Source organism: Homalodisca vitripennis, chromosome 8, assembly GCF_021130785.1.
Source record: "Homalodisca vitripennis isolate AUS2020 chromosome 8, UT_GWSS_2.1, whole genome shotgun sequence".
Classification (NCBI taxonomy): Eukaryota; Metazoa; Arthropoda; class Insecta; order Hemiptera; family Cicadellidae; genus Homalodisca; species Homalodisca vitripennis.
In genome coordinates, this window is record NC_060214.1 from 132,020,630 (window position 1) to 132,040,705 (window position 20,076).

The window sequence follows — 20,076 nt, forward strand, 5'->3', positions numbered from 1 at the left end:
ATATAAACCAAGATATTAGATTTATTTACAGTTCTTAAATTGATAAATTATAAATTACCCTTTTACTACACTTACTAAGCAGCGATAAAATAAAACAGTTTAATTTTAAGTACAGTATTTGGATAAATACAGTATTATTCATGTAATTTAAGTATGATTTATTAAACTACATATTACAGATTAACATATAGCCTACAATGAAAATTTGCCCTACATAGGCAAGCAGCCTTTGCGTAGGCTAGAGTCGTAATAAAAAGTTTAATTTTATCTAGATGTCGAAAGAAGTGTTACTGTTACGTGTCGGTGTGTTTCAAGGCATAAAATGTAGAAATATTTAGTTGTGTGATGAAAGAGATAAGAGACAATACTGTCGCATTAGATAAAACCATCGGTAGAAGTAAGACCACACACACAAGACTGTGATTATTTTGTCGCCAACAAGATATAGTTACTTCGTACTTAGACATACAGAAGAATATGCGTTTACATATCAATGCAATAAAAATATTATATCTTTAAATTTATATGTGAGTAAAACATAATAAATAAGCCAATGTTATAATTTTTAACCCTTATATATTCCTAAAAAACACAAAGAAGATTTCACGAAACTGCCGACAAATCTCTTTCGACTTCCGTTTTCCCGATTCCACCACTTCCCACTTCCGGTTCAACAGGTTATTTACTTAACTTCTAAAATAAGTTAGACAATATTATTTAGCATTACAGTTTCTTCATTCTTATCGGCAGCGGTTTAGTTTATTATCTTCTTGTATTATTTATCTTAACAAGCTAATTACAGCTTTCAGACGTACTGAATATCCACATGCAAGTTATTAAACGATACAAAATAAGTATATAATTTTAACTATCGATTATATGTAAAATGTTCAAAATTAATTTAAGTCTTTAGTCCAAAGTATACAGTTTAGTTCGTTATATGTAAAATTTCTATATCTAAAGAAATATATCTGAATATTATAATTTACTGGTTATAAAGAGGAAAGTCAGTAGAGGAAAATCTTTATAAGAAAATTAAATTAAACTAACATAAAGTATAGTTACATTCATTAGACTTTTAAGTGTTTCATTGCATCTTTTGTTATATATCTTGAGGGTCGGATTAACATACCAATAAACATAAATCATAGAGATTTATCAATGCATAATTTTTTGTGTCTGAGTGGAAGTAATAATATAAAATATTGTAAATTAGATCTTGTACCAATCTTTCATGTAAAGAAAAGTATTATATTGCAGGAATCATATGAAAGATACATAGCATAAGAAACTGAAAGTCTAGTCTTTAAATAATTCTTTAAGCAACCTTTACAGATTCTATTGCAAGGAGAATAAAAGTATCTTTGGAAAAATATGTTGGATGGAAAACAAATAAATAAGAGTGTGGTTCCAATCCATTTGCGTTGGCAGATTTGGGGAGCCTTGTTGTCAAGAAGTAGTACTTGGCGTGTAATGTATTCGACGAATACGACTCCTGATTTATCAGAGTGCTGCCTAAGCTGCACTGTTTATCTTTCCTAAGTTTTACTACTTCGATTCTATGAATATTGTTCCAAGCCCATTCGTGATTTTTGTGTATACCGTGCCTTATACTTACGAAAATAGTTTAACTATTTAACAGAAAGGCAAGTAACTTTTTATAAAGATTATTTTATATTAATAAATATTTATTGTGGTTTGCAACATTTTCCCACAATTACTTGACCTGGAACACTCGCCTCAATATCACGAGTTCCCATTGAGATTGGAACGACATTTCAGGTACTCTTGCGAGTCAAGTACTGGGGTAAGTTATTGCGCTATAATAACACGAATGACTGGGCTACTCTTATTGCTTTAGTAAGAAACTAGGCCTAGCATGTGTTAGCATCATAGATCTAAAAGATACCATATAATTTTCATATTTTTAATGGACCTTTCTATGTAAAATCCATAACTATTGGCTCACGATAAAAGTAATAAAAACTTATGATTTCGAAATACCAATATATGTGAGATTTTCTAAACTAAAAACTAACAGTTTAATGCATTTTTAGATTTCTTGCGGAAAAAACAGTGAATAAAATATGCAGGATGTTGCTTCAATTTTCCTGACTTTACTATGACATGACATATTTGAAGTATTTGCTCAATTCACACTAGGGATTGTAAAATATAGTAAAATAAAAACACTCAAGAGGCACATTGTCTTCTGCCCGAGTTATGCAAAATATAAAAAAATCAAGATTTCATTATATATTTATGAAAAATTCAGTTAAACAGACAGGCAGGAGAATTTTTCAGTTCTCTGTCTTATAGAAAATATACAAAACAGTTAAAATAGTCTATTGATCAATTCTTTCTGTAGGTGTGTACAATTATTTTATTTATTCTAACGCTCAGCCGAGCTCTTGGAGAGAAACGCAATATAATAAAATCTAATATTGCCTGTGTTCAGTAGAATGAAGCTACAGGAGATTAGGAATAAGCTAACCTACATTTTTCAACCCTCAATGTAATAAGTTTTCCTAAATGACAACAAATAATTTAAAAGAATAATACAACGCACAATATACTTGGTCTTATAGAACACTGATAGATAACGAGATGTACTAAGGAAGTGAGACTTGTGGTCGACTTTAGCCAGTTGTAAGCGTTGCTGTTCCAATTAGTGGGTCTTGTATGTAAGTGACTACATCAGCACTAACAGGGGGAACACATGTCAGTGATTTGGCTCATTAATTAGTACCTTCAGAAATTGCTTTGGTTAATCTATATAATATATATAGATTAACTATAAGGCAAGTGAGAGATCCGGGTTCGAATCCAGGCGGAGCAAATACTTTTTGTGATTCAAGGTTTATTGAAATTATATATATATATATAGATAGCTCTTAACCAAAAGTACTCATATATACGTTGATTTTAAAAATTACATTTTCGTTAAACTCTAATATTACATATTGAATTATTTAAACACGAAATTCAGGCGAAATTTGATTAAAGGCATGGCTATTCAATTTCTTCATACACGAAACCTACATAGTACAGTTACAATAATGATTTGATTCTGGTACATGGAAATAAAATCAAATTTTAATTCAAATATCTCATTAGATTAATGAAAAGTTTTAAGTAATTTCTTTAAACAGTTATAATTAATTCATTCAAAGTTTTAATTATGAAAAGTTATTCATGCAACACCTGCCAAGTACTAAAGAGGCTTAGCATCTTCCCTTGCAAATCTTCTGCAGATGCTCAATTGCCACGCTGATTAATGCAGATTTTTAAGTGTTTGACTTCTAATATATGGTAGTCTAGCTAAAATAATATTTTGATTAGAGTGGCATTGAAATGAAATACCTGATTAAAAAACGTGTAATAAGCTTAAACTTCGTATAAATTTATAAGAATTTGCTTACAGTTCGCTTAAAATACTTTTGCAGTTTAAATGTTTTGTCATAATAATACACAGTGAAGTTTCTATATTTATACCACTCTACAGGTATACAACATATATTATTAAATTGCTTGATTTTATTAATGTTTATTAAACATTTACTGAGCCTTACAAAAGTCTACCTCTCTATTAGCTGAAAATTGTATTTCTGTTTGGTTATAAATGTTTTCCGTCTTTCCACAAGATTATCTCGAAAAATAACTAAATTGTATATTTCAAACTTTGTATGAAGCTTAAATGTTGTGTACGTAAAGCAGTTTTGATATAAGTGTGTGTATTTCTACGAAAATCTACCTGAGTGGTAATGAAATGTTTTACTTTCTTATGAGTAACTAAGACGAAAACGAAATAGTGTAAAGTAAAATAAATGTGTAAATAAAGTAAGAACATCATACGGGACTTTAGGTGAAATAACATATTAGGACGCTAGCCTATTCTCTGTATAATGTAAATAATCTTTTATTGGCATGGTGTGTAGAGTTTTATTAATTAAATGTCAACTGTGAAACACAATTTAATGAAAAGAATAGTATCAGTGTATCTCAAAGCAGATTTTATCTGTAGAATTTAAGTATTTTCCTGAAACTGTATTTATAAATACAGGAATGAGTGCCCTGAAAGTCTATCTATGAAATGTTAGCTGAGCGTCATTGGGAAAGGTATAAAATGTTTTTGCAGACACACGCAGTACATCTAGAGCATTAAACAAGCTAGAAAATTGTTACTTACTTATAATTTTACCGTATATCTGTCTATACTTGTACATATACATTTGATTGTTGTCTTTGTGTTGGTTATTATATATATATGTTAAACACACAACCTATCAAACCTTAATCCAATCTGAATGCCGGGGAAATTCAATAATGTATGTTCTTTTTGATGTGCGTTTACGTAATTCTGACTACAGGATATCTCTTATATGAAAATGATCAAACATAAATTAATATTTGCACTCAAACTTTGCGAAGCCTGCCTACGCAACAAAAAGTTGTTAGATATAATGATATTAGTGAGTCCCATAATATAGAAGATGAGTGAAGTTTTTATACTTATGATACCATACTTATCATAAATACGAGTAATTCAATATATCTCCACGATGAGCTATATGTGCGATGTGGTGCAAAAAGGAATTTTTGGAGCATTTATTTATATATTAATAATACAAACATTAAATTTAACGCAAAAAGGGAGAAAGTCGAGCGTTTAAAGACAATTCCCGGAAAAACGGCCTTCGACTTGATGCAATGGAACACCGCGTTATTTATTCAGACAAACTGTTTGCTTTTGATATTGCTTGAAAACACCTTGTGAATTGTAAATATCTCTTGAGACCTGGTTGAGTTCCTTTCCTTCATACTCACATTTTCGGTTATTGCAGAGAAAAACCTCATTTATGGTCCACATTAAAATAACCGATACTTGCTTTTGATAGAAACATAAAATACTACTAAGCGGTAATTTTTATTAACAAAACTGAGTTGTCTAAGATTCCCATCTCAAAAACTCGAATTTCGTACTCAGATAAATAAAACGCTAATTGCTAATATTTTATATTTTTCTCAAAGCAATTTTTGCAGCTTTAACATCATGAAAAGCTTTTTAAAGATAGTAACTTTTTGGTTTAACATTTTAAGCTAAAAATATATTATTGATATTGGTGGAAACATCGTTAGTTAAGAAATTATGTCGTAATGATATTGCTTAAACCGACAGTTGATTTTTTAAATTGCTCTTTTCAGAAAGATGAACAATCACGTTAAAATAACCCTTTTAAGGCACGATAGGAGTAGGCCTCTAGACTTGTCGCGTAACAAGTTTTCGCAGAGGCTGTTAGCCTACAAAATTACAATTAAATTTATATACCTTATTTAATTCTAATATTTACACATAAACACACATAGTTAGGATACATGAGTAATATTTCATGTTGAAACCTATGATTATATTTTTGATCTTGTTTTAAAAACTTCATCTTCTGCTATTCTTTTGCTACCACTATTTTATTTAATTATTTATATTATTTACATAACGGTTATACCACCACGTTTCACACATTTGTGTATAGGTATTGAGAACAATACAAGAGGTCTTGATATAAACAAGCTTACATAAATATGTTTACAGTTGCATACATGCTAAAAAAAGCAAACAGAAGAAAAATAAAATAAAGCAAAAACAGAGTGCCATAATAAACATCAACATCGTGAAATAAAAAGAAAAATTACAACAGCAATATAGTTCCACTAAACAAGTGCAACATGAAGGTGGAACACCGTAAAAAGACATGTAATTAAAGTACCGGTTAGCGTATAAAATATAGAGTAGTATTTTATATCACTACTGAGACATTACATATGCATATGGAACAAATACAATACGAAAGAAAAAAAAAATTAAAGAGTTAGCGTAGCCCTATGTTTCCTTGATATATAATAAAAAAAATCAACAAGAAACCATTTTCCATTTAAGACCAAAAATATATAACATGCTACAATGCATCGGCCAAATTTTGATGCTATTATAATAATATATTCATGAACAAAAAGTGTTAAGAAGAAATAGCAAAGTGCAATATATAACATTTCAACAAATGGAAAACCATCTGCTATTCACGCCTGAAATTATACAATATGCGACAATACATGCAGGGGTTTGATGCCATTAAATATAAACAAAAGTGTTAACCAAAAAAAACAAAAACAAAAAAAACAGCAAGCCAAAATAGTAAAACGTTCCAGTGTCAGAGTTTCACGGTTTGTGGCCAGAGAGATATTTTAGTGACCTCATCCTCTTGGATTGATGTGTCGGACATGCCTGAACAAATCAATATGCGCAGTGAAGGACCATTTTCCCAACCTGTGACATTCTCGGTTATTGCTACTGTTGTTACGCATAGTTCGAGTAGCGAGGACATTCCCTCTCGAAAAGCTGCCAACAGATCTTGAAGATGGGTCGAGGACACCGAATGATTGAATCCTTCTCTAAAAAGTCTCGGGGGAATCACAAGACGACGACAAAATTCCTTCTTCCAAGAACATCAGGTCTAGCCAATTTGGCGTCATCTGGGTGCCTCAAGGGTTAGGAGCCCAAAGTGGCGTTGCAGATCTTCAAACAGGAACCCCGTCGTAGGCAAATCGCAAGTCTCAACCCAATCAGCCTGATGAATCTTATCTGAATTCTTTTCAACGATGAATTCAACCTGACCCCAACCCTCAACAGGTAGGGAGACCAGATTGTTTGTTTTAATTCTTTGATAAAATATTTCAGTCCCCCACCCCCCCCCCCCCCCACCCCCCCCCCCCCCCACCCCCCCCCCCCCCCACCCCCCCCCCCCCCCACCCCCCCCCCCCCCCACCCCCCCCCCCCCATTTTAATGATTATTTTTATATTAAAATTGCATTTGAAATGATTAGATTTATTAATGAATTATTTTGCCTTTCTGGTTTACATTGGAATGATGCTAATACACGTTACGTAAATAAATAAACTATGCAGCCATTACTAAGCACACATGCTAGATGGTGCACTTCCTCCATATATCAGGTTAGAACAACTCAAGTGCTTTAATATTCAAATTTAATCTTGTCTCTTGCCAACCGTGAACTACATAGTGAGTGTGCCCTTATTATTATATTAACTTTACTAGAACAATGTCCTATTATTGTACAATTTAAGTTGGTCGAATTATTACTACTGTTTTTTCTGTAACACTGAGTGATATAATACCAGCAGCCGAAGTTAGGCACCTAGACGAGGAAATATAAACACCTGCACCAGCCTTTCAATACCTGGGAGTATGAATTGAAGACTATGCTTCAAGGAACTTCTTCAAGAAGTTATTGAACAAGTGGCTCGAGTAGCTGAAGCTTAACTGGGATAATGCCGAAGAATAGGAGGCCCAGGACAATAACGACGAAATTATTGGGTGGATTTTGAGGACTCGTCTGTTATATGGAGCACCGATACGGTTTCAGAGCAGTGAATAAAACGAGCTAACGCATGGAAGGACGTTTCGGTGCACCAAAGGACATTACTGCGAGTAGTCTGTGGCTATCGCAACGGTATAATATATGAGGCCGAATTAATTGCTAGCAGAGGAAGTCTCATTGCATTGGAGCTAATGGCCGATGAAAGGGCTATGATCTAGAGGAAAAAGAGAACAAGATCAGAACGAGGCTGCATCGAAGGAGGAACGAGACTAAACAATCAACACGTGGCAGCAAAGATTTAAAGAAGCTGCTGATAGTAGATGGACTTATCGACTTATCAGCAACGACCATAGCTGGAGTAGTAGAGGGCATTGAGAAGTAGAATTCTATCTCAATCAAGTGCTCATTGGACACGGTTTCTTCAGGACGTACATCTTAAATTCTCATTTGGATACGAAACTGACTTGCCCCTGCCTGTGCAGAAGCACCGGAGACACCAGAACACATATTTTTCTACTGTAAAGTTTGTGAAGCTCAAAGAAGAGAGCTGCAAGAAAATAGTAGGGGAAAGGTTAGGTCCTGCCAACCTGACCGAGACAATTATTTCTTCAGAGCCTAACTGGAAAGCTATATCCAACTTCACAGTAATAGTGATGAAGAGACTGAAATAAGAAGATAGTGATAGAAGAGCAGACCAACAGAAGGGGCGCATAGCTAGTTCGTCACCTGAGAAGTAATGCCTAATGGCGGTTCCGTAGAAATAGCTTATACAAAAAAAAACAATCGCTTTTTGCTGGTGGGTTTAGTGGGCTAGAATCCCACGCAGTAATAGTGATAGTAGTTATCTATTCTCTTGTCTGATTGTCTATAAGACTTCTGCTCCTTTTGGAATTGCAAAACAGATTAAAAAATCAGACTCGCACATAATTATTGACAAACAAAAATTAGTGAATAGCAATAATATAATAACCAAATTTTTTTACACCTTATAAAGCGATTGGAAAGTAATGGATATTTTATAGTTTATGGACTAATACTCTCAAATACTTTGTTTAAATGCCTTATATACATATGCATCGTTTAATTTTAAGTTACCTTTTAAGTTCAAACTTCACTAGTATGGCCTACTAAATAAATCTCCAAACATATTTTTAAACTTAGAATGATTACAATTATTTAACTTTTTTATGCAATATATATATATATAATATATATATATATATAGATTATATAAATATATATATATTTTATATAAATATTGAAGTTGCTATATATATACATATGATATATTGTTTAAAATTTGCATTGTGGAAAAAAGCTCAGTATAAACCTAAAACACGTAATTAGTAACATTCAATACCAACTGTAACCTTTATTTGATAATATATACACCCAGTGCATACCACTATAATGGCCGCTAAACTGCGGGGTTCGATGTCTTGTGGCTACTAGAAATCGGTTTCACTGACCACTAATAACCCGAGAATTATCATTGTAACTACAGTATGTTGGTGTGTGTTACTTTTGTAACTTATGTAAATTCATAATTTAATTGCGCGTGTATTAATTTCATTAATTTAATTAATAAATGTTAACAAACAACATAAATGAATGATTTAATGTTTAACTAGTCTGTATACATTAGTTCATAAAATGAACTTGTTTACGTATATCCAAAAACATGTATTTAAATTTATAATTCCTTAGAAGTACAATTACTTATGATTCAAAACTTTTTTAATTGGGAGATTATAACGACAAATCATATTTTATAAAACGTATATTATTTTATAAAGAATAACAAATGTTAGTGAACAAATAAAATGATTTGTTAAATGATGAAATTTACAATGTTTTTGTAAAACGAAACCAGATTTCTAAGTAGTAAAAGTACTTGGTTAACTACATATTGATTTCGAGGCACCTTCAAACTAGGTAGATAGACAGACACTTATACATACAACAGTGAATATTTTAGTCCTTTAAAAACTCTGAATATTAACATCCTGTTTTTAAAGATCACGTTATATTACAAATAAAAATCATTGCTATTTGACGTAAACTACTGGTTATATTAATGATCATGAGGAAGCCAAGAGTTTTCTATTAGAGTTGAGCTCACAAATGGCATAATTTCATAGGAAATTACGTCTCATATTACGTGATAATATAGTCGCTAGGCCAACACCACTCAGAGATAGATGAATAATTTCAGCCTGTCTTTACATAATTGAGCTCTACTACTACTGCATTTAGCCTAGTTTTCTAATGCGAAAGCTTTCTATTTCAGAGTGAAAAATCTTCCTATAATATACTTAGTCTTTTTACCGTGATAATATGAATTAGAAGTAGTCTCTATAAATATATAAATATAATATATATATATATATATATATATATATATATATATATATTTATATATTAATTGTAATGAAAAAGTAACTAAAAACACTTTAAAAATGGCATTATTGACATACACGTGTTTCGGTTTTTTAACCATCTTCAGTGTACATTACCCTCTAAATAAATAAATAATAAACAATTAAATATACACATTTCGACCTTTTAAACATATGTTAAATTTAAATGAAGCAGTTGTCATTTTTGATTAGTAATCTGTATTTACTGTTTTTTTTTCAAGCATTAGGCAAACTGGTACAAATTATAATAAAAGATTTAAAAGCACATACAAGCTTTTAAAACAAATAACATGTCTACAATAAAATCAAATTTTGCTGAACACTTATTGGAAACTGACCATAACTACACAAATAATGGAAATCTTAGATATCGAAAGTAAAGGAGAAAACGTGAACATAAAAGAAGAATAAAACATCTACCTAAAGTATAATAAAGTTCCCCATAACATTTTAAATAGTAATCTGAAAAAAGGACAAACCCAATAAAAAATCTAATTAATACACATTACTAATAAAAAAATGACAACTGCGTCATTTCAATTTAACATATGTTTAAAAGGTCCACATGTGTATATTTAATTGTTTATTATTTATTTATTTAGAGGTAAATGTACACTGAAGATGGTTATGAACCGAAACACTTGTATGTCAATAAAACACACACACACACACACACACACACACACACACACACACACACACATATACGTTAATAAAATGTCTATAAAGGGTACTAAGCCTAATAAAATTACAATAAACATTTATTTACAAAAAGTAGTTCACCAAATGAAGCTAGTAATTTTTTGTCAGTCAATAATTTATACTATAAATAATTTTCTTATTATATATTCTGACTATAAATATGGTACAATATGATACAAGGTAGAAGAACTCCCCACCACGTGTTGCGTTACAGGTTACGCTGAAGATGCATACAAACGTTTCGTTGAACTAGCAAATTTACTACAATAATTTATAATAAATAATCAAATGACTTTATTTGCATCATATTTGAAACGTACAAACGGGCGAATTTATGGTAATAATGCTCTGTCTTACAATTAACCCTAACAACAGTGTAATAAAATAAAATTCTGTTACCAAAATGTTACGTTTACTTTCGCATTGCGTTATTTTCATTTAAAATCTATGTATAAAAATGAAATTTTTAAACCTCGTATTATTGCAGCCAGTTTTTTATTTTTATTTAATTTGAATTTTCCCGTTGCCATTATGTTCAATTAGGATAATAACGATATAAAATTATTTATTCCTTAGCGATCAGCTAAATCCCATCATCTACCACAGTGTTCCCATATATAAATAAAATTTCATGAACAATTTGAAGTATAAAGGTTACTTCCTTTCGAGATATCATAAACCCAATTACAATGATTTTCATTATAGAGCGTGTCACATCATAGAAAATGGAATAACGTTAGGGGAAAACTTTTGCATTGGTCTTATGGGTAACTAGGATGGCGATGAGAAAAAACTAAATAAATATAGAAAAAAGTGCTCAATACGCGAATAAGGGAGAAAATTCTAGGTGGGAAGGGGAAACGAACATTGCTGAACTTTGATTACTCCTAAAGCCTTCCTATTGAGCTTCATAAAATCTTAAAGCTGTTGTGCGCTGGTCACTGAAACCTTTGACTTCAACTCACCCCCGGCAAGATCAAAACAGTTTGAAACAATTTAGGCTTCTAGATTTTAGGTCCATCAAAAACAGCTTTCATATATTACGAAACTGAACAGGGAGTCATCAGCAGTATTGAGGCAATTAGCTAATGGTAAGAGATTTAAAAATGTAATATTTTTGCCCAATTATCGAAGTGTTTTTATAGTGACTTAGTGAGAAGACATAGTTTTATGTAACACTTGGTGAGACAAAAAATGGTAACCTAAATGTAGTAAGGTTTTAAGAATTTTATTTTCTCAGTGCGATATACACATCCTGTAAACTTAAGGATTGTATGTATCGAATTTAAAACTGTACCCCACGAGTTGAATGTAAAATCTTTGAATATAAATAGTTATTGCTAAACAAATAAATGATAAAATATAAAAAAATGTGATAATACCAGAGATAGTACACCAACTCACTATAGAGTAGTAACGATGTCGTCAATGCAGACAGAAAAACGATGTTTGGCCGATGTCTAACGAGACGTGCAGACAAAGCAGAGTTACGCTCCGTCAGGTTCTGCAAAGGCTTTGCTGTGCCACACTCTGAGTTTATTTGCACACTGATACACACCAGAGAACATTACACTATCACAAAGTACCTTAGTGCCTGCTGCGTTCATATGATGCTTTAAAATTTCATTAACCTACCTAGTTATATATGTAGTGTATCTTGTACAAAGGAATATTACTGTATTGGATTAAAAAGTTTAGTTTTGTATATTTTTTAAATATGTTTACGTTTCTAACATTAAAAGCGTTATTAATACGTTTGTCTGTCCTTGGATCTTAATGTTAATACAAGTACTTACATTGTTGATATAAATTTAAAAACGTACACTTCAACTATATACTTTTTATAATTGTACTAAAATTCTTTTACTAAAATAGAGTTTATTCTAGAATGCACATAGATAATGCTTATATGTTTTTGACTGTGCATGAATTGCAAAGAATAATAAATTAAATATCAAAATTTTTATAACTAAGACACACATTTATTATATGAATTATAATATACGAGAGAAATGCATTTTACTGTCTACTCGCCATCTTGCTAATATTCTAAAAAAAGATAATCCATTAGATCTTTTTGGATTAATTTATTAAAAACCTGTAATGCCAGGCATTTTCTTTCACATCGTATTTGTTTTGAAAGTCATTAGTTATCTAGATACATCGGTAAATTTATTTTATACAATTTATTATTGCTTACAGACTACTTACACAATGTAATTATGACGTAATACTATCAAGTACAAAATACATATACAAAAGCTAAACTATATATAACAATACTTCGGTAAATAAAAAAAAAAAAAAAATTGTAACAGAAACAACACAACACAGGACCTATGACTTACGGTCATAATCTTTTGCGTAGAAATTTACTGAGACATTTTCAAGATAGAGTTTAATGTCTGTGGATGTACAGACCTTTTCTGAGCGTTAGCAAAGTAACATTAGTAGTTAGGGTCAGTTCAGTTTTAAATGTATTAAATCAAATAGTCATTATATTCAAATCTCTTTCAGAACTTCTTCTTTCCCTATCTACTAATGTCAAGGTCACCCGGTTGCAAGGAAATTTGCGAATAGTTATTTGACCATGTATTTTCGTTTTTTATACAACCTCATGAAATTAACAGAGTAGTCAAAAGGTTATGTATGCAACATTGTTGTATAAGGGTGGAGGAATACTAACTCGCAAAGGTTCCTTCTTAACTCACTCACATCCGATAAGCATACTCGTATTTGATTAACCTCTGTTGTAATTCTACTCCAGACAATGGTAATGTATTATTTTCCCAGTTACGTTAATTACCCGTTAAACAACCTTTTAGCGAACCAATCCGATTTTTTTCTCATGATTAACGCAACCCTCTTAAGGAAATAAGCTGTTGTTATTTTAAACCCCGGTAACCTTACACTTCCTCGGTGAAATAAAACGCCTTAGAAGACTTTTTTCGCTGAGAAAATGGCCGTATATGTTTTTTTGAACTATTATGGTACTGAATTTTCTGAGTTTCCCTCTATCAAGATGTATATATATACATACACAGCTCTGAGAAGCCTACTTTGAGCAAAAAGCAACTTCCTTAATAACAATATTTAAATGTTAAAATTTAGACTAGATTTACTCTTATGTGCAACACTACCAGTTATCCGCCGCTTTGCATACACTTTAGTAGGCGTTTAGACGTGTATGACTACTGGTGGTTCGAGGGAATTTTATTTCCGTCGCCACTGCTGAGTTTGCCTAGTTGCCACGATGAATACAACTCGTCAAAAAGTTTATAATTATAGCCATTACAGTATACTTAGTTCTTTTAGTATACTTAGTATGTTCTTATCCACAGCTGTTTTTGTTTTGTTTTTTCGATCAAAAAAATTTATAGATCAGAGAAGCTTCTTCTATTAAAGAACACTAAACTGCATTTTACCTCAGTCTTTAAATTTATACTAGCAGTTTTTAATATTTTCGAATATTTACAGCTGGAATTGATATATTAATTCAAAAGAACAGACCAGCGAAATTTCATTTACCATAGTTCTGGTTGACTGCTTCAAAGGGAGTCTTCGGAGTGGAATTCTGTCGAATTCTGGAAATAAATTTATGTCGAGAATAACGTATATAAATAACGTAAACTCCATGTATAAATAGTTAAACTTTAATTATATAAAATGTAAAACAAAACATTACTACTAGGAATACCATCAACGAAAGTCTAAGCCCCTACAACGAGGATATCAATGATGAAAAAACATAATGGTCTTTTCATACGTATACCTGTACTTGGAAATATATTGTAAGAGGCATATCAGCAGTGGAATTAACATTTTCTTTAAAGTTTCATCGAGTTCGATAATGGTCCATCCCTCCATGAGATATAGGTTAGCTGCGTGAAATATAATACTCCACTAAATATATATATATATATAGAGAACGAATCTAGAAAATACATGAAACATTCCAATTTATTTTATTTTTACATAGACAACATCAGGTACTTGGTGGTATAGGTTTCTTGTACAGATTCTCGTTACATCACTAGCGAAACCCTGTGTTACGTGACACGAGGTCTAGCCTAAAGGTATTATTTTGTTTACCTAAATATTTTAAGGCTGCAAATATATTACTGTTTTTGGTGAAGTGACTTAATGCAATGAATTATGATTTAAATAACATTTACAATTAAACCATTAAATACATTTGTGTAATAATTTTTCATGAAACGCAACTTTATCTAAATTAATGACTTATACAACACAAAAACAACAATTTCAATTTGTCTTTATAGAGTTACACAATAAAAGACAGTTTAAGCAATGGAACAATCAAACGCTTCAATGGTATGTCATTAGCAGGATTGAGCAGATGACCTGTCAATGATTAGTAGTCCAACACTCTAGTCATCATTAATTATGCTCAATCAAACCCAATAAACAAACTGTTTCGGGAATTTGATTAGTTTCTTGATCAAACCAGCAATTGCGCTCACTGTGGTCTGAATGCCAGCAGCACATAATTACTGCTCTGTGCTACATTTACAGACCTCGGTGGGTGGGTCAGTTGTCATGCTGCTGTGGAATTATTCTCTGATGAATTAGTCTAGTCAACAGAAAATAATATGGAGCATAACTATTCATGAGGTTTGTAAAAATATTATGCTCTCCTGTATTTTTTATATGGATTGTATTCTTATGATTTTATAGAATTATAAAAGTTTTTTTTTATTAAAATATATGTACTTTTAAATTTTTTTATAAATTATGAATGCATATTTGTTATATTAATAAAATTTCCTTCTTTCAATAGAATCACTTATACAATAGAGAAATTATTTTTTAATTGAAATAATATTACCGATTATTAAATAATACATTTATAAATACTTATAAAATGTCCAGCTACTTATATAATAGGTTTATACTGAGTTCTTTAATGTAGAATAAGATGTTTTATGAATATGAATACGTAGTGCAAACGTAACTTATAAATAGAAAAATGAACTTAAGATTTAGAAAAAAGTAAGTTAGAAATCTGGCAAGACACTCTATTCTGCTTAACGGTATTGTATAGCGCCAGGTTTAATTAATTTTTAGGCTTTTTTTATTACTAATATAAATTGCATTTTTGTGACAACAAACATATTTTGTCAACGCGTACTTGTTTTTTTTCTTAGCATTTGCTTCTTTCAATAAAATCACTTATATACCCGAGAGGAATTTAATATACATATAATTGATTTAACACTACCGATTATTTAATTCTACTATTATAAATGCTTTATAAATTATCGAGTTGCTTAGCACAAGTTTTGTAATTAAGAAGAGTCAATAACGGAGTTCTGTATTGTAGAGAAAGATGTTTTATGAATATTAATACGCAGTGTAAACGTAGCAAAGGGAACAATCTAAAACAAAGTCTGTTAACAATTTTACAAACCACTCTAATCTGTAAAATGTTATTGTATAGTGCAGTGTTTAATCCCTTTTTTGCGCTTTTTATTAGTATCATAAAATTTGTTTTTATTCAAACAAAGCATATGTTGAAACGATAATATCTTATCCGTAACATAATGCAGCTATTGTGTGACGAGTTCCTTCAATGCGGCGAATTTTGACTATAGTTCCAGTTCTCTCCCCTACGAGCAGCATGTGAGATCTGATGCGGTTGCACATTTGACTCCTGAAATCTGAAGTCATGTTCGTCTGAAGGGATCCAAAAACAGTCAGCGAAGAAGAACGAAGAGAGTGTAATCAGGGTGTTGAAGTGATGCTGGGGATTTCGTTTTGAGTTTCTTCTTTCTTCATCGTCGACTGCTTTTGGATCCCTTCAGACGAACATTACTTCAGATTTCAGGATTCAAGTCTGCAACATCATCAGATCTCAGATGCTGCTCGTAAGAGGAAAGAGAACTGGAGCTACACCCAATATTATCATCTTATCCTTGTGTTGAAGGACATTTATTACCAACACGTTATGAAAATATGATTCACTCAATACCTTCTTCAATGAAGTTTTTTGAAGAATCGATATGAATTGAGAGGCTAAATGTTATCATAATTCCCTTACGGTGTTGATTTAAAATCCATAACATAAAAAAATTACTAACGCGATTTAACGTAAGACACATTCTCCTATAGTCTTATCGATAAATTAAATGTAAGACGTATGTGTTACAAGCGTTATTACTTCCTCTGGCGAACAACTAAGGGTACAATAGGGATTAAAAGAAAAGCAATGTAGAAAATCTATATATATAAAAATGAAACTGTTCGTGTGTAACAGCATCACTCACAAACGGCTGGACGGATTCGCCTAATTTTTTTTTTAAATTTGTTCGTCTTGATCTGTAGAAGGTTATAGGATACTTTTTATCCCTTTCCCGATTCAGGATTCCGCCCCACTGGTTACAGAAATACCCGTAAGAAATGCATTGCAGCAAACATATGTTATTAAGCGAAAGAGTCTGTTCAAATTTTTAATCAGCTGTTCTTTGTAAACATATATAATGCGACAAAAAATATATTTATATATAAATTTCTTTACACTTATAGTTTTAAAGCATAGAGTAAGCTTAAGAGAAACGACAAATTTTGTTTAAACTGTTTCTGCAATCATAATATATAAAAATGAATGTTTGTGTGTTTGTCCTTTATAGACTCAGAAACTATTGGACCGATCACTATGAAAATTTGTATTTTTTCTATGTAGAAGGTTTATACGCAATGCCCATTGATGTAACTAACCACCAGGCTGTACTGCAAGATATAAAAAGTTATCAAAGCGCCTGCACATTATAAACTGCAATTACAACACAGTAGTTACGTAAATTAAAATATCCAAACACTATTTGAAGGCAAAGAAATATACGGGCAAAGCTTAAGAGACGCGTGCGAAGCCGCGGGAAACAGCTAGTAATTTCAAAATCTTAAATACAGGAATTTTATTGTGATGAAAATTATGAAAAGTCTAGATTAAAGATTTTTAAAACCACAATGGTTGATTTCAAATAATTCATTTATTCAGAATATACTATACAAAGCTGCTTTGCTTACATACGTCTTATAAAAATTTTCACATTATTCAATTTACTAACAATTTATTGTTTATACAAAAATAACATTGAATGACTGGTGTTATGATAATATAACTGTCTCTTTATATTGGGATGCTCTAAATACACTTTACATAAATAAAGGTATGATGCAACCATTATCAAGCACACATTGTACTAGATGGTGGACTTGCTCCATATTTCAGGTTAGAACGCCTCAACTGCTTTGTTATTCAAATGTAATCTTGCCTCTTGCCGCTGTGGATTATATAGTGAGTTTGCCCTTATTATTATATTAACTTTACTGAAACAAAAGTGTTCTTATTTTACAGCTTAAGTGGGCCAGCTTATTGGTACTAATCCTTTTTAATCTGAAGGATACAATAGAATATTAAAAAAATTATAAAATTGAATTAAATTTGCTTCTGCCTATATTACAGTTACTGATTATATTATGACCGTTATTATAAATTTACTTATTAGAAATTGCTGCAAACCTTGTGCACATTTTGATTGTCAAATTTGCATCTTTAACAAATGCCTCATCTCCTGTTTAGGAAATATTTGTATTTGTAGTTTTGATTTTTTTCTTAATTACTATTTAATCTGATATTGCCATGGAGCATTATTTTATCCAAATATATATCGTTATTTGGTTACCACTAGATATATATCCTGAGTAATTTAAAAATTTTCAAATATATCAATCGATATTTTTAAACGATTTTGATTTAACAACATATAAGGGATAAGAGGTTTTTGCATTTTCCTTTTGTTACATGATCTATATGTATTCTTTTACCGAGATCTCTATTAATTCTACCATTATAAAAGGCATATATGAAACTGAAATCAACAGTTTATTTGTTTTTATTTTGTTATATATATATATATATATATATATATATATATTTATTGACGTTATTTTAAAGAATACTATATATATAAAAAAACGGTAGCATACTCCTAATTTCACTATTGGATAAAAAAAGGTTTACATTATTATTGAAAATTACGTTTCAATGAAAACATTCTGAAAAATTTCAAATGGTATTGAAATATTTTATCTTGGTTATATATAGGACGTCTATACATTCCCTTCATTCAATAACAGCACTCAATATTACTCTTTGCCATGGATATTTCATCGGGTTATGAGAATTCGGAATTAGGAATTGGAACTCTTGCTTATGCATATCTTTCTCAATTTTTAAAACATTTTGATCTTTTACACATATATTTAGTGTTCAATTTATTTTATAAAAATAAACACATTAAAAACTATTATAGAATAAGTTTTGTTTCCTATTACTGATAAATTATACAAATGATTAATAACGAATACATATGCAAATTGGGCTACCCATTTTATTGTAACACTAAGACTAATATTATGATTCCTTGAAACAATTTTATGCCCCTAGATACTTTCAAACAATTATTATAATAGTGGTGGAAGATCCCACACATAGACGAACAGACAAAGACTCTGTTTCGAGAATCTTGCCAATATTAATGTGAGCAAAAATTTTTTAGCTAAATGTGCCCCAGCAGTGTATGTTTTCAGAATGTCTAAGTCCTTTATTAAGAATATTCCATGTATCATTTGGTCCAACAGACCCTGCGAGTCATTCCTTTTCTTACTAAGTCCATAATAACTTGAAAATTAGTTTGGATTTCTTTTAGTCCAGAGAAGAACTTTAGTTATTTTTAGTCTAAAATTTCAAAAGCTGTCCCTCTATCCTACTGCGAAATAATTCTTTGTTTAAAACGCCATATAGCATTATTATTCACGAGAGAAAATTATTCAAATAAGAACTATTTATTTTTTAAGGTCGAAATAGTAAAGGCTGTCGTTCATCTTACACTGTCTCTTGGAATACAACTTGATGTTTTTAATTAATTATTGAGTTCACTTTGATAATATAAATATATTGCTATTAATTTAATGATGATTAACGAGTGTTTTTTGTTGTTGCATTAAAAATAAATATAGACTACCACAAAAAGGAATAGCTTCCAACATTTGATAACCTATGTCAATTAATTATTAAAAATATTGCATAGTACTAAATAGTTATAATTTATGGCATAATTCTTGTAATTATTTAGTTTAAACTACCATCCACATGTTTATTGTATAATTAGCACAGTCAACTTATGTAATTATGTAAATTAAACTATAATAACTATTTCAATATTGTAACATATGGTATAGATAACCGCTTTTATACAAGTATAAATTTACATTGTTGAATAATTCGGTATGAACCAAAACCCCTCAATCCGTTAATTACAGTGCCCACACAAACCATGATGTAATAATGTATATATGAGATGCACCACTCTAAAGTCGTTAACTGCGGAGTTACCGAATGTTCGATGGCTTGTGGCTACTGATATCGGCTTCACTGTATGGTAATAACTGTAAATGCCTGTATGAAGTGTTGATACGTGTTAGTTCATTTAACTGCTGCACATTCAAAAATCAATGGCGAGTGTATACATTGTAT